Here is an 11,362-nt window from a genome sequence, read left to right as displayed (position 1 = left end):
AGCGAGACTCCATCTCAAAAAAAAAAATAAATAAATAATAAAAATAAATAAATCAGTAAAATGCTGGAATTACAAGTATGAGCCACAATGCCTGGCCTAGCTTTCTTATTTTACAGATGAAAAAATGAAAGCAGGGCCGGGCATGGTGGTTCACGCCTGTAATTCCAGTACTTTGGGAGGCCGAGGTGGGCGGATCACCTGAGGTCAGGAGTTCAAGACCAGCCTGACTAACACGGAGAAACCCCGTCTCTACTAAAAAATACAAAAATTAGCTGGGCATGGTGTCACATGCCTGTAATCCCAGCTACTCAGGAGGCTGAGGCAGGAGAATCGTTTGAACCCGGGAGGCGGAGGTTGCGGTGAGCTGAGACTGTGCCATTGCACTCCAGCCTGGGCGACAGAGTGAGACCCTGTCTCAGAAAAAAAGAAAAAAGAAAAAGAAAGCTGTGCGTATTGGCACGAACATGTGATCCGAGATTAGTTGAGAGGCTGAGGTGGGAGGATCACTTGAAACCCGGAGGCAGAGGTTGCAGTGAGCTCAGCTGGCACCACTGCACTCCAGCCTGGGCAACAGAGCAAGATCCTGTCTCAAATAAAACAAAACAACAAAAGCAAGTCAAAAAGGAAAAGAAAGTTGCACAAAGTCACACAAGAGTAAACAGTAGGACAGGGATTAAAACCCAAATCCTCTGACCCAAGAGCTCAAACTATAATCCAGAAAAACTTTTTCTTTTTTTGTGGTTTTAAGGAGCATAAAGTTTAATAAGCAAGAAAGAAGGAAGAAGGAAGAGAATAGCCACCCCGTACAGAGACGAAGGAAGGGGTCTTGGAACAAAGAGAAACCCCCCAGAAAAACTTTTAATGAAGGTAGCTCTGAGCCAAGCAGAAAGGAAAAGGTCATTAGGCAGCTATTATTATGCCTATGCTGTGCTAAATGCTCTAAGTAAGGGAGTGGTTCTCCGCACTAGATTGGACTTCAGTCTTCAGATGAAGGACTCTAGAGCACAGGTTTATAACAACCTGCAATAGGGAAATAAACCCTATAAATGTGGGCGGGACTTTCTCCAACATAAAATTTATCCATTCACTTAGAACACCCCACAGCAAAGGCCGGGCACAGTGGCACATTCCTGTAATCTCAGCACTTTGGGAAGCTGAGGCAGGCGGATCATCTGAGGTCAGGAGTTTGAGAACAGCCTGACCAACATGGTGAAACCCCGTCTCTACTAAATATACAAAAATTAGCCGAGCATGGTGGCACACGCCTATAATCCCAGCTACTTGGGAGGCTGAGGCAGGAGAATCGCTTGAACCTGAGAGGCAGAGGTTGCGATGAGCCAAGATCGCATCACTGCACTCTAGCCTGGGCAACAGAGCGAGACTCCATCTCAACAGAAATAAATAAATAAATAAATAAATAAGAACATCCCACAGCAGAAGTTCATTCATTTATTCATTCATTTATTTTATTGTTCAACAACTACATCTTAGTGTTACAACTCTTTTAGAATTTCTCTAGCAGGCTTTCCAGTTTTCGCTGAAAAGCTCCCTTAAGAAAACTGAAAAAAAAAAAAACTAAAAAAACCCCTACATCTTTCTTTCTTTTTTTTTGAGACAGGGTCTCACTCTGTCCCCCAGGCTGGAGTGCAGTGGCATGATCTCAGCTCACTGCAACCTCCGCCTTCTGGGTTTAAGCGATCCTCCTGCCTCAGCTTCCCGAGTAGCTGGGATTACAGGCACCCACCACCACACCCGGCTAATTTTTGTATTTTTAGTAGAGACAGGTTTTCACCATGTTGGCCAGGCTGGTCTCAAACTCTTGACCTCAAGTGATCTGTCGGCCCCAGCCTCCCAAAATGTTGGAATTACAGGCATGAGCCACTGCACTTGGCCAAAAAGTGACATCTTAAGCACCTACTAGAAGCCAGGCACTGTGTTCAGTTTTGTGCCCAATGTTGTGAATACAATATTCCGCCAACAAAGGCAAAGACCCCATGATCCTTACTCAAACACAGTGATCACCATCAAAACAATGAGAATTTTAAAAGGTTGGAAATTGGGAGGCCAAGGCAGCTGGATCAACCTGAGATCAGGAGTTTGAGACCAGCCTGACCAACATGGTGAAACCCGTCTCTACTAAACATACAAAAATTAGCCAGGCATGGTGGCACATTCCTGTAATCCCAGCTACTTGGGAGGCTGAGGCTTGAGAATCGCTTGAACCCAGGAGGCAGAGGTTGCAGTGAACCGAGATTGCACCATTGCATTGCACTCTAGCCTTGGTGACAAGAGTGAAACTCTATCTCAAAAAATAAAATAGCCGGGCGCGGTGGCTCACGCCTGTAATCCCAGCACTTTGGGAGGCCGAGGCGGGCGGATCACAAGGTCAGGAGATCGAGACCACGGTGAAACCCCGTCTCTACTAAAAATACAAAAAATTAGCCGGGCGCAGTGGCGGGCGCCTGTAGTCCCAGCTACTCAGGAGGCTGAGGCAGGAGAATGGCGTAAACCCAGGAGGCGGAGCTTGCAGTGAGCCGAGATCGCGCCACTGCACTCCAGCCTGGGCGACAGAGCGAGACTCCGTCTCAAAAAACAAAAAACAAAAACAAAAACAAAAAAAATAAAAAATTAAAAAATAAATAAATAAAATAAAGTAAAATAAAATAACAAAAGTAAATAAAAGTTGGAATTTAAGATTGGGTAAGGTATTTGATTTTCAATCATGAACTTATTATTTTCTTTTCTTTTCTTTTTGTTGTTGTTGTTGTTCTGCCTGGACAATCCCTACTGCAGAAGAAAATAATTTTTTTTTTTTGAAACGGAGTCTCACACTGTCGCAGGGGCTGGTGTGCAGTGGCACTATCTCGGCTCACTGCAACCTCTGGTGGCAGTGCTCCCGGGTTCAAGAGATTCTCCTGCCTCAGCCTCCCGAGTAGCTAGGATTACAGGCGCCAGCCACCCCACCCAGTCCAGCTAATTATTTGTATTTTTAGTAGGGACAGGGTTTCACTATGTGGGCCAGGCTGGTCTTTTTTTTTTTTTTTTTTTTTTTTTTGAGACGGAGTATTGCTCTGTCACCCAGGCTGGAGTGCAGTGGCCGGATCTCAGCTCATTGCAAGCTCCGCCTCCCGGGTTCACGCCATTCTCCTGCCTCAGCCTCCCGAGTAGCTGGGACTACAGGCGCCTGCCACCTCGCCCGGCTAAGTTTTTGTATTTTTAGTAGAGACGGGGTTTCACTGTGTTAGCCAGGATGGTCTCGATCTCCTGACCTCGTGATCCGCCCGTCTCGGCCTCCCAAAGTGCTGGGATTACAGGCTTGAGCCACCGTGCCTGGCCTGGCCAGGCTGGTCTTGAACTCCTGACCTCATGATCCGCCCTCCTCGGCCTCCCAAAGTGCTGGGATTACAGGCGTAAGCCACCGCGCCCGGCCATAGAAGAAAATAATTTTAACGTATCCTTTTTTAGAGGGTCTGAAAATAGATTTACGTTGTTCAGCTACAAAAAAAAGCCGGTGCTTTCTGGGCATAATCATTGCTAATGTATGTGTAATACACTAAGGTTTAAAGTGTGCTTGTGCGAACAATGTTCAAGTAGTTCTCTAAAGTCTTATAGGAAAATAAGATGTGAAAACCAAGGCTCAGGAAGGCTAATGGATTTGCATGAGATCACTTGGGCAGCAATCCTGACCCAGCTATTGGTCTGATGGTTATTGTTACTATTATCGCCATATGCCATTCCCTTAATACCTCAAGTTAGCTGGGACACCTCTCTTCCCTACAAACTTCAAGAGTCTGCCAGGTGCGGTGGTTCATGCTTATAATCCCAGCACTTTGGGAGGCCGAGGCGGGCGGATCACCTGAGGTCACGAGTTGGAGACCAGCCTGACCAACGTGGAGAAACCCCATCTCTACTAAAAAGACAAAAATTAATTGGGCATGGTGGCACATGCCTGTAATCCCAGTTACTCGGGAGACCGAGGCGGGAGAATCACTTGAACCCAGGAAGCAGAGGTTGAGGTAAGCCAAGATCGCACCATTGCACTCCAGCCTGGGCAACAAGAGTGAAACTCCATCCCCCCCCCAAAAAAAATAGTCTAATCTACATTCCCAAGACTGTAGGGTATGTGTGCACAAGAATGTATACATAAAAAGTCTTTATAATCTCTATTGCTAAATTTGAAATGTAAGTAAAGTACAACTATCAGGAGCATCCAATTCCAGGTACTTCTGGTCACATTAGACATCTTCAAAAAATATATATGGAAGGCGTGGTGGCTCACACCTGCTGTAATCCAGCACTTTGGGAGGTAAAGGTGGGATTGCTTGAGGCCAGTAGTTGAGACCATCCTGGGCAACATAGTGAGACTCTCATCTCTACAAATAAAAAGGTAGCGGGTGTGGTAGTTGCACACCTGTAGTCCCAACTACTTAGAAGGCTAAGGCAGGAGGATTTTCCTGAGCCTGTGAGGTTGAGGCTACAGTGAGCCATGATGGCACCACTGCACTCCAGCCCAGGCAACACAGCAAGACCCTATATGACGCAGGCAGAGGATGGGTGACCATGTGGAACAGAGACAAGCTGTCCCAGCTGAGGACCCCTTGAGTATCTGTGACAATCAGTGGATGCGGGAGCAAGGTGACCCTAGATTTGCTGACCACAGACACATGAGAGAGCCCAGTAGAGATCAGCCTATCTAGCTAAATCTAGAATATGCCAGGTGCAGTGGCTCATGCCTGTAATTGCAGCATTTTGGGAGGCCAAGATGGGAGGATTACTTGAGCTCAGGAGTTCAAGACCAGCCTGAACAACATAGTGAGCCTCCATCTCTACAAAAATAAAAAAGATTAGCTCAGCATGGTGGCACATGCCTGTGGTCCCAGCTACTTGGGAGATCAACGTGGGGGGCTTAGGCCCAGGAGGTCAAAGATGCAGTGAGCCATGATCGTACCACTCCACTCTGGCCTGGACAACAGAGTGAGACCCTGTCTCAAAAAAAAAAAAAAAAAAAAGAGGAAGAAGAATATGGCCTATAAAAAATGGTTGTTGCTTTAAGCTATTAACTTTTTGGGTGGTTGGTTACACAGCAAAAGCTAACCAATACAGCCAGATGTGGTGGTTCATGCTCCCAGCAGTTTGGGATGCTGAGGTGGGAGAATCATTTAAGCCCAGGAGTTAAGGCCAGCCTGGGCAACACAGCAAGACCCTGTCTCTACAAAAAAATAAAAAAGCCAGGCCTGATGAAGCATGCCTGTATTCCTAGCTACTTTGGAGGATGAGGCGGGAGGATCCCTAATCCCAAGAGTTGGAGGATATAGTGAGCTATGATCTGCCCACCGCACTCTAGGCTGAGGGACATAGCAAGATCCTGTTGCTTTTAAAAAAAAAAGAGCCAGGCGTGGGGCTCACGCCTGTAATCCCAGCACTTTGGGAGGCTGAGGTGGGCGGATCATGGAGTCAAGAGATCGAGACCATCCTGGCCAACATGGTGAAACCCCGTCTCTACCAAAAATACAAAAATTAGCCGGCCGTGGTGGTGGGCGCCTGTAGTCCCAGCTATTTGGGAAGCTGAGGCAGGAGAATCGCTTGAACTAGGGAGGCGGAGGTTGCAATGAGCCGAGATCGTGCCACTGCACTCCAGCCCTGGTGACAGAGTGAGACTCTCTCTCAAAAACAAGAAAAAGAAAAAATTTTGAAAAATTGAAAAAAGCTAACCAATGCACTGAGTAAATAAATTAGGTTGGCCAAACTGCATTGGCCTGAAAAACAAAAAAACTTTCTTTTTTTTTTAACCAGAGCCTACACCTGCTATCAGAGGCCTTTGGCTCTAAAGAAGAGGAAAACACTATCTAATTGCTTTGATTTTTTTTGTTTTTGACCTCCAGAATTCCTTCAATGCTCATTTCTCTGAAATATACATATATATTTCCTTGCTGTTTCTTCCATTACCAAAAACCTGGTGTATTTCACACACATTGTTAATTACAGAGGCCATATGTAATTAACAAGCAAAACTGTGGTTGGAAACTTAATTGTGCATACAAGTGGCCGCCTAAATGTTCAAATTAAAAGGTTAGCCATTCAACCACTACATTGTAAATGCAAGGGAAATTTCTCCCAGAACTTTTCAAGATTTGAAATGGTACTTAAAGGTCAATCTATACAACAGTAGCTGAGATAGACACAATTCGTTCATCAACACCCACTGTGTGGCAGGCATTCTGCCAGGTGTGTAAGACAGAGCAGAGAGCAGGACTTCACTGGGTTTCAGGCACTAAGGAGCTTGTATCCTACACACCAAGGGCTTTGACTTTTTAAGTTTCCTTGGCTGGGGTCAAGTCAAGAAGCTCTATTAAGCATCCACCCTTTGAAGTGTGTTAGGAGAAATGGAGAGAAAAAGACTTACTTTAAAAATTTTGTTTAGCAAAGGCCGGGCGCAGTGGCTCAAGCCTGTAATCCCAGCACTTTGGGAGGCCGAGACGGGCGGATCACGAGGTCAGGAGATCGAGACCATCCTGGCTAACACGGTGAAACCCCGTCTCTACTAAAAAATACAAAAAACTAGCTGGGCGAGGTGGCGGGCGCTTGTAGTCCCAGCTACTCGGGAGGCTGAGGCAGGAGAATGGCGTGAACCCGGGAGGCGGAGCTTGCAGTGAGCTGAGGTCCGGCCACTGCACTCCAGCCTGGGTGACAGAGCGAGACTCCGTCTCAAAAAAAAAAAAAAAAAATTTTGTTTAGCAATTCTTCAGGATACTTTGATACAAAAATCAATGCTTTTTTGTTTTAGACTGAGTCTTGGAGTCTCGCTCTGTCACCAGGCTGGAATGCAGTGGTGTGATCTCGGCTCACTGCAACCTCTGCCTCCTGGGTTCAAGCGATTCTCCTGCCTCACTCAGCCTCCTGAGTAGCTGGGACTACAGGAGCACGCCACTACACCCAACTAATTTTTGTATTTTTGGTAGAGACAGGGTTTCACCATATTGGCCAGGATGGTCTCAAGCTCTTGACCTAGTGATCCGCCTGCCTTGGCTTCCCAAAGTGCTGGGATTACAGGCATGAGCCACCACACCAGGCCCAATGCATTTTCTTCATTGTTTTCATGGAATTGCCTGATCATTTGAATGAATAAAGAATATATTGTTTGGAGGTGGGGGGCAGTAGCTCTCACCTGTAATCCCAGTACTTTGGGAGGCCAAGGCAGGCAAATCACTTGAGTTCAGTAGTTCCAGACCCGCCTGGCCAACATGGCCAGATAGGTTTTGTAGAAGCCCTGTCTCTACAAAAATAGAAAATTGAACCGAGTGTGGTGGCGCACACCTGTAATCCCAGTTACTTCGGAGGCTGAGGCCAGAGAATCACTTGAACCTGGGAGCAGGAAGTTGCAGTGAGCCAAGATCGTGCCACTGTACTCCAGCCTGGGCAACAGAGCGAGACTCTGTCTCAAAAACAAAACAAAACAAAACAAAAGGATATATTGGGTCGGGAGCGGTGGTTCACGCCTGTAATCCCAGCACTTTGGGAGGCCGAGGTGGATGGATCATGAGGTCAGGAGATCGAGATCATCCTGGCTAACATGGTGAAACCCCATCTCTACCAAAAAAATACAAAAAATTACCCGGGCGTGGTGGCAGGTGCCTGTAGTCCTAGCTACTCAGGAGGCTGAGGCAGGAGAATGGCATGAACCCGGGAGGCAGAGCTTGCAGTGAGCAGAGATTGCGCCACTGCACTCCAGCCTGGGTGGCAGAGTGAGACTCTGTCTCAAAAAACAAAAATGAAAAAAAAGGATATATTGATATATTGTTTGGGGCACTGGAGAGGCATCAACTATTACATACATGAACTCTCCGATGCCTAAGTCCTCACTTACAGCCAAGGCAACTGGAGAATTGTAGCAACCACATAACTGAGGTTTCTGGATTGGCAACTCACTCAAGATTGTCTTTTTTTTGAGATGGAGTCTCGCTCTGTCGCCCAGGCTGGAGTGCAGTGGCATGATCTGGGTTCATGGCAACCTCTGCCTCCCAGGTTCAAGCGATTCTCCTGCCTCAGCCTCCTGAGTAGCGGGGATTACAGGCACACACCACCATGCCCGGCTAATTTTTGTATTTCTAGTAGAGACAGGGTTTCATTATGATGTCCAAGCTGGTTTTAAACTCCTGACCTCAAGTGATCCACTAGCTTCAGGCTCCCAAAGTGCTGGGATTACAGGCGTGACCCACTGCGCCTGGCCTAAAGATTGTCTTTGACTTGAATTATTTGAATGACTGTTCTCAATTTACCCCTTCATTATGCCCGGAAATCAGAAAGAAGAAATGTGTAGATTGCTTCAAATAATCTCTGAGCTATTATTATGTCTCAGGCATTGTTCTAAATGCTTACGACAAAATCCTGCCCTCATGGAGCAGACATTTTAGGCTGAAGAGAGAGATACTGGCTGGGCGTAGTGGCTCACACTTGTAATTCCAGTACTTTGGGAGGCCAAGGTGGGAAGATCACTTAGACCCAAGAGTTCGAGACCAGCCTGGGCAACAAGGTGAAACCTCTGTTTCTACAAAAAATTTAACAATAAAAAAATGAATAATTTTTTAAAAAGAGACAGATAAGAAAAATACATATTGAGTGAGATTTTAAGTGCTGTCTAGAGGCATCTATATATCCCATCTATGATGTTTTACAGATGTTATTTACCTGGTGACTGCCAAATACTCCCAATATAATCTTAATTATCTTTTTTTAATAGCACACGGAGCTGGGTGCAGTGGCTCACGCCTGTAATCCCAGCATTTTGGGAGGCTGAGGCGGGAGGATCACCTGAGGTCGGGAGTTCGAGACCCAACATGGAGAAACCCTTTCTCTACTAAAAACACAAAATTAGCCAGGCATAGTGGTGCATGCCTGTAATCCCAGGTACTTGGGATGCTGAGGCAGGAGAATTGCTGGAACCCAGGAGGTGGAGGTTACGGTGAACAGAGATCGCGCCATTGCACCCCAGCCTGGGCAACAAGAGTGAAACTCCATCTCAAAAAAAAAAAAAAAAAAAAAAACCGGAAAAAGAAATAGCACAGGGAATACTGACCACATTTCTGCCTTTGTTCAGTTCAGATTGATAAATATTTGTTGAGCTCCGACAAGCAGGGAGAGGGACAAGGTGAACCAGCCCTTTCCTGCCCCTAAGGAGCAGCACAGCCACCAAGTAAACACATAATTTCAATATACTGTGGTAGCCCCAGATAGAGGGAACTAAAAGTTGCTACAAAAACATGAATGCTATCTAAAAACTCCTGCATTTTCTCTTGAAGCATTTGAAGGAGTTCATCTGAAGAAGATGCCAAAAAGCCAAGAATCCAGCATCTACGTGATCTTAGGAGGGAGCAGCGACAGGTAGGGAGGAACCACCAGCTCTTGGATATTCCCAGATGCTAAAAGGTAAAGTGAATTCTTCCATAAGGATGTGTCTATCTAGCTAAGTCTGCAAAGCCTCCCCACAGTAAATCTGAAGTTGAGAATGCCAAAGTATTTGCTTTCATCTAACTCTTTGACAGACGAATAGAATACAAAAATAAAAACATCTCTCTTCGGCCGGGCGCGGTGGCTCAAGCCTGTAATCCCAGCACTTTGGGAGGCCGAGACGGGCGGATCACAAGGTCAGGAGATTGAGACCAGCCTGGCTAATACGGTGAAACCCCGTCTCTACTAAAAGATACAAAAAACTAGCCGGGTGAGGTGGCGGGCGCCTGTAGTCCCAGCTACTCGGGAGGCTGAGGCAGGAGAATGGCGTAGACCCGGGAGGCGGAGCTTGCAGTGAGCTGAGATGCGGCCACTGCACTCCAGCCTGGGCGACACAGCGAGACTCCATCTCAAAAAAAAAAAAAAAAAAATCTCTCTTCTACCCTTGTTGTAATCTTTTTCCTCTTTTCAAAATCTTTTAAACAACATGCCTCTTTACTGTGGAATCTGTTCTATTGATTTGTTTTAATAAAAGATCTCTCTCCTAAAGAAAGGAAAGCCATCTTTGATCTGACTTAACAAAAAGATCTAATCAAACAATAAAATCTATGAAGGAAAAAAAGAAAAAGAGGCAAGCTTCTTTGAGCCACATCAAATATATGAAAGAGAAAATACTTCATTTAAATGCTAAAAACTAACACAAAACAGCTTGAAATGTAATAACCTCTGCTGAATAAGTGAAACCACATGTTGATCTGACATGAGTTTGTAAGACACAATTAAAGGTCACTTCGTGTACAAACATCTCATTCTGAAGTGAGAAGCTTGAATTGCTGTCAGTATTTTTGGCCACCACGGGGCAGGTGCTCCCACCTGGCACAAACCATGTGGATGACCCCAAAGGGAATGAAGGTGATACTCCACAAACTGGAAGCTTCAAATCTAGCCGCACCAGGAAATGTTCAGCCCTGGATTTCAGCTGTTTCTGCCTTGATGTCCTAGCAAAGAGGACTAAATAAATGTGAGAATCCTTGCTGTTTTAGCAAGCCCATGGAAGTGGATTTACTTCAAAAACTAAAGCACGGCTTCCTTTCTGCTCTGTCCATCTTTATGACCCACCAGGGTCCTAGGAGAGCAGACGTTTGGGTGTTGCAGCCAGAGAGTCACATTTGGAAACGTCTTCCAGCAGCTGGGATGTTTCAATTCAAGACTCTTTAGGGGAACACAGGGTATTTGGAAAGTGACTTTAAAATGCCCTGGCCTCCAGACCTATCTCCTCTTACCAAATCCCTTTAAGAAAGGATGTGCTGGGGAAAGACTTCAAAGTCTTTCAAAAGGGAAATCACATCTTGAAAGCTTTTCTCAGAATGAGAAAGAAACAAATTATTTGATTTGAAAGAGAAGTAAATCTTAAAACAGCAATGAAGGAGGATCAAAGAATAGGTTCATGTGAACTTAAGAAGTGATCCTTTCCAGCGGAACGTGATTTTACTCTTTCCGATGCCCTCAACGCATTTGGAGGATTGTTAAGTTTACTCGAGAATCAAAATAAAGAAGCGAGCCAGCGTTCCAGAAAATCACGTGGTCTCCCCCGCCCCCCAATCTATTTTACAGCCCTCTCCCGCTTCGAACTCGCGCCAGGCTGTGCGCACCGACTTCGCGCGCGCGGCAGGGACGCTGCGGCCACTCGCGTGGCTGTTGTTGCTGCTGCTGCGTGGAGGTAAGCCGGGCCTTGCACACCCGGGGCAATTCCGTGGTTGGAGAAGGACGAAAATGGCTGAGAAAAGGCCCGAAGAAAGCCTTTAGGGTGGGCCCCCATTTCTTCCTGCCCCGCCCACACCCTGCCACACTCTCCAGCCGTCCCCTCCCCCCGCCTTGCTCTTTGGACCTGACCGGTGAAAAACTCAAGTAATACCTA

General features: G+C 46.2%; 1 non-coding gene across 1 annotated transcript; it reads left to right on the top strand.

Annotated features, from left to right (window-relative positions):
• Positions 1–1,488: 1,488 nt before the first annotated feature.
• Positions 1,489–1,550, top strand: LOC123567343 (U7 small nuclear RNA). Its single transcript, XR_006690259.1, has one exon. It is a non-coding gene; the product is annotated as a U7 small nuclear RNA (small nuclear RNA).
• Positions 1,551–11,362: the final 9,812 nt, after the last annotated feature.

The sequence above is a fragment of the Macaca fascicularis genome, chromosome 10, assembly GCF_037993035.2.
Source record: "Macaca fascicularis isolate 582-1 chromosome 10, T2T-MFA8v1.1".
Classification (NCBI taxonomy): domain Eukaryota; kingdom Metazoa; phylum Chordata; class Mammalia; order Primates; family Cercopithecidae; genus Macaca; species Macaca fascicularis.
Note: the sequence above shows the minus strand (reverse complement) of the source record. Positions and strands in the feature narration are given on the sequence as shown.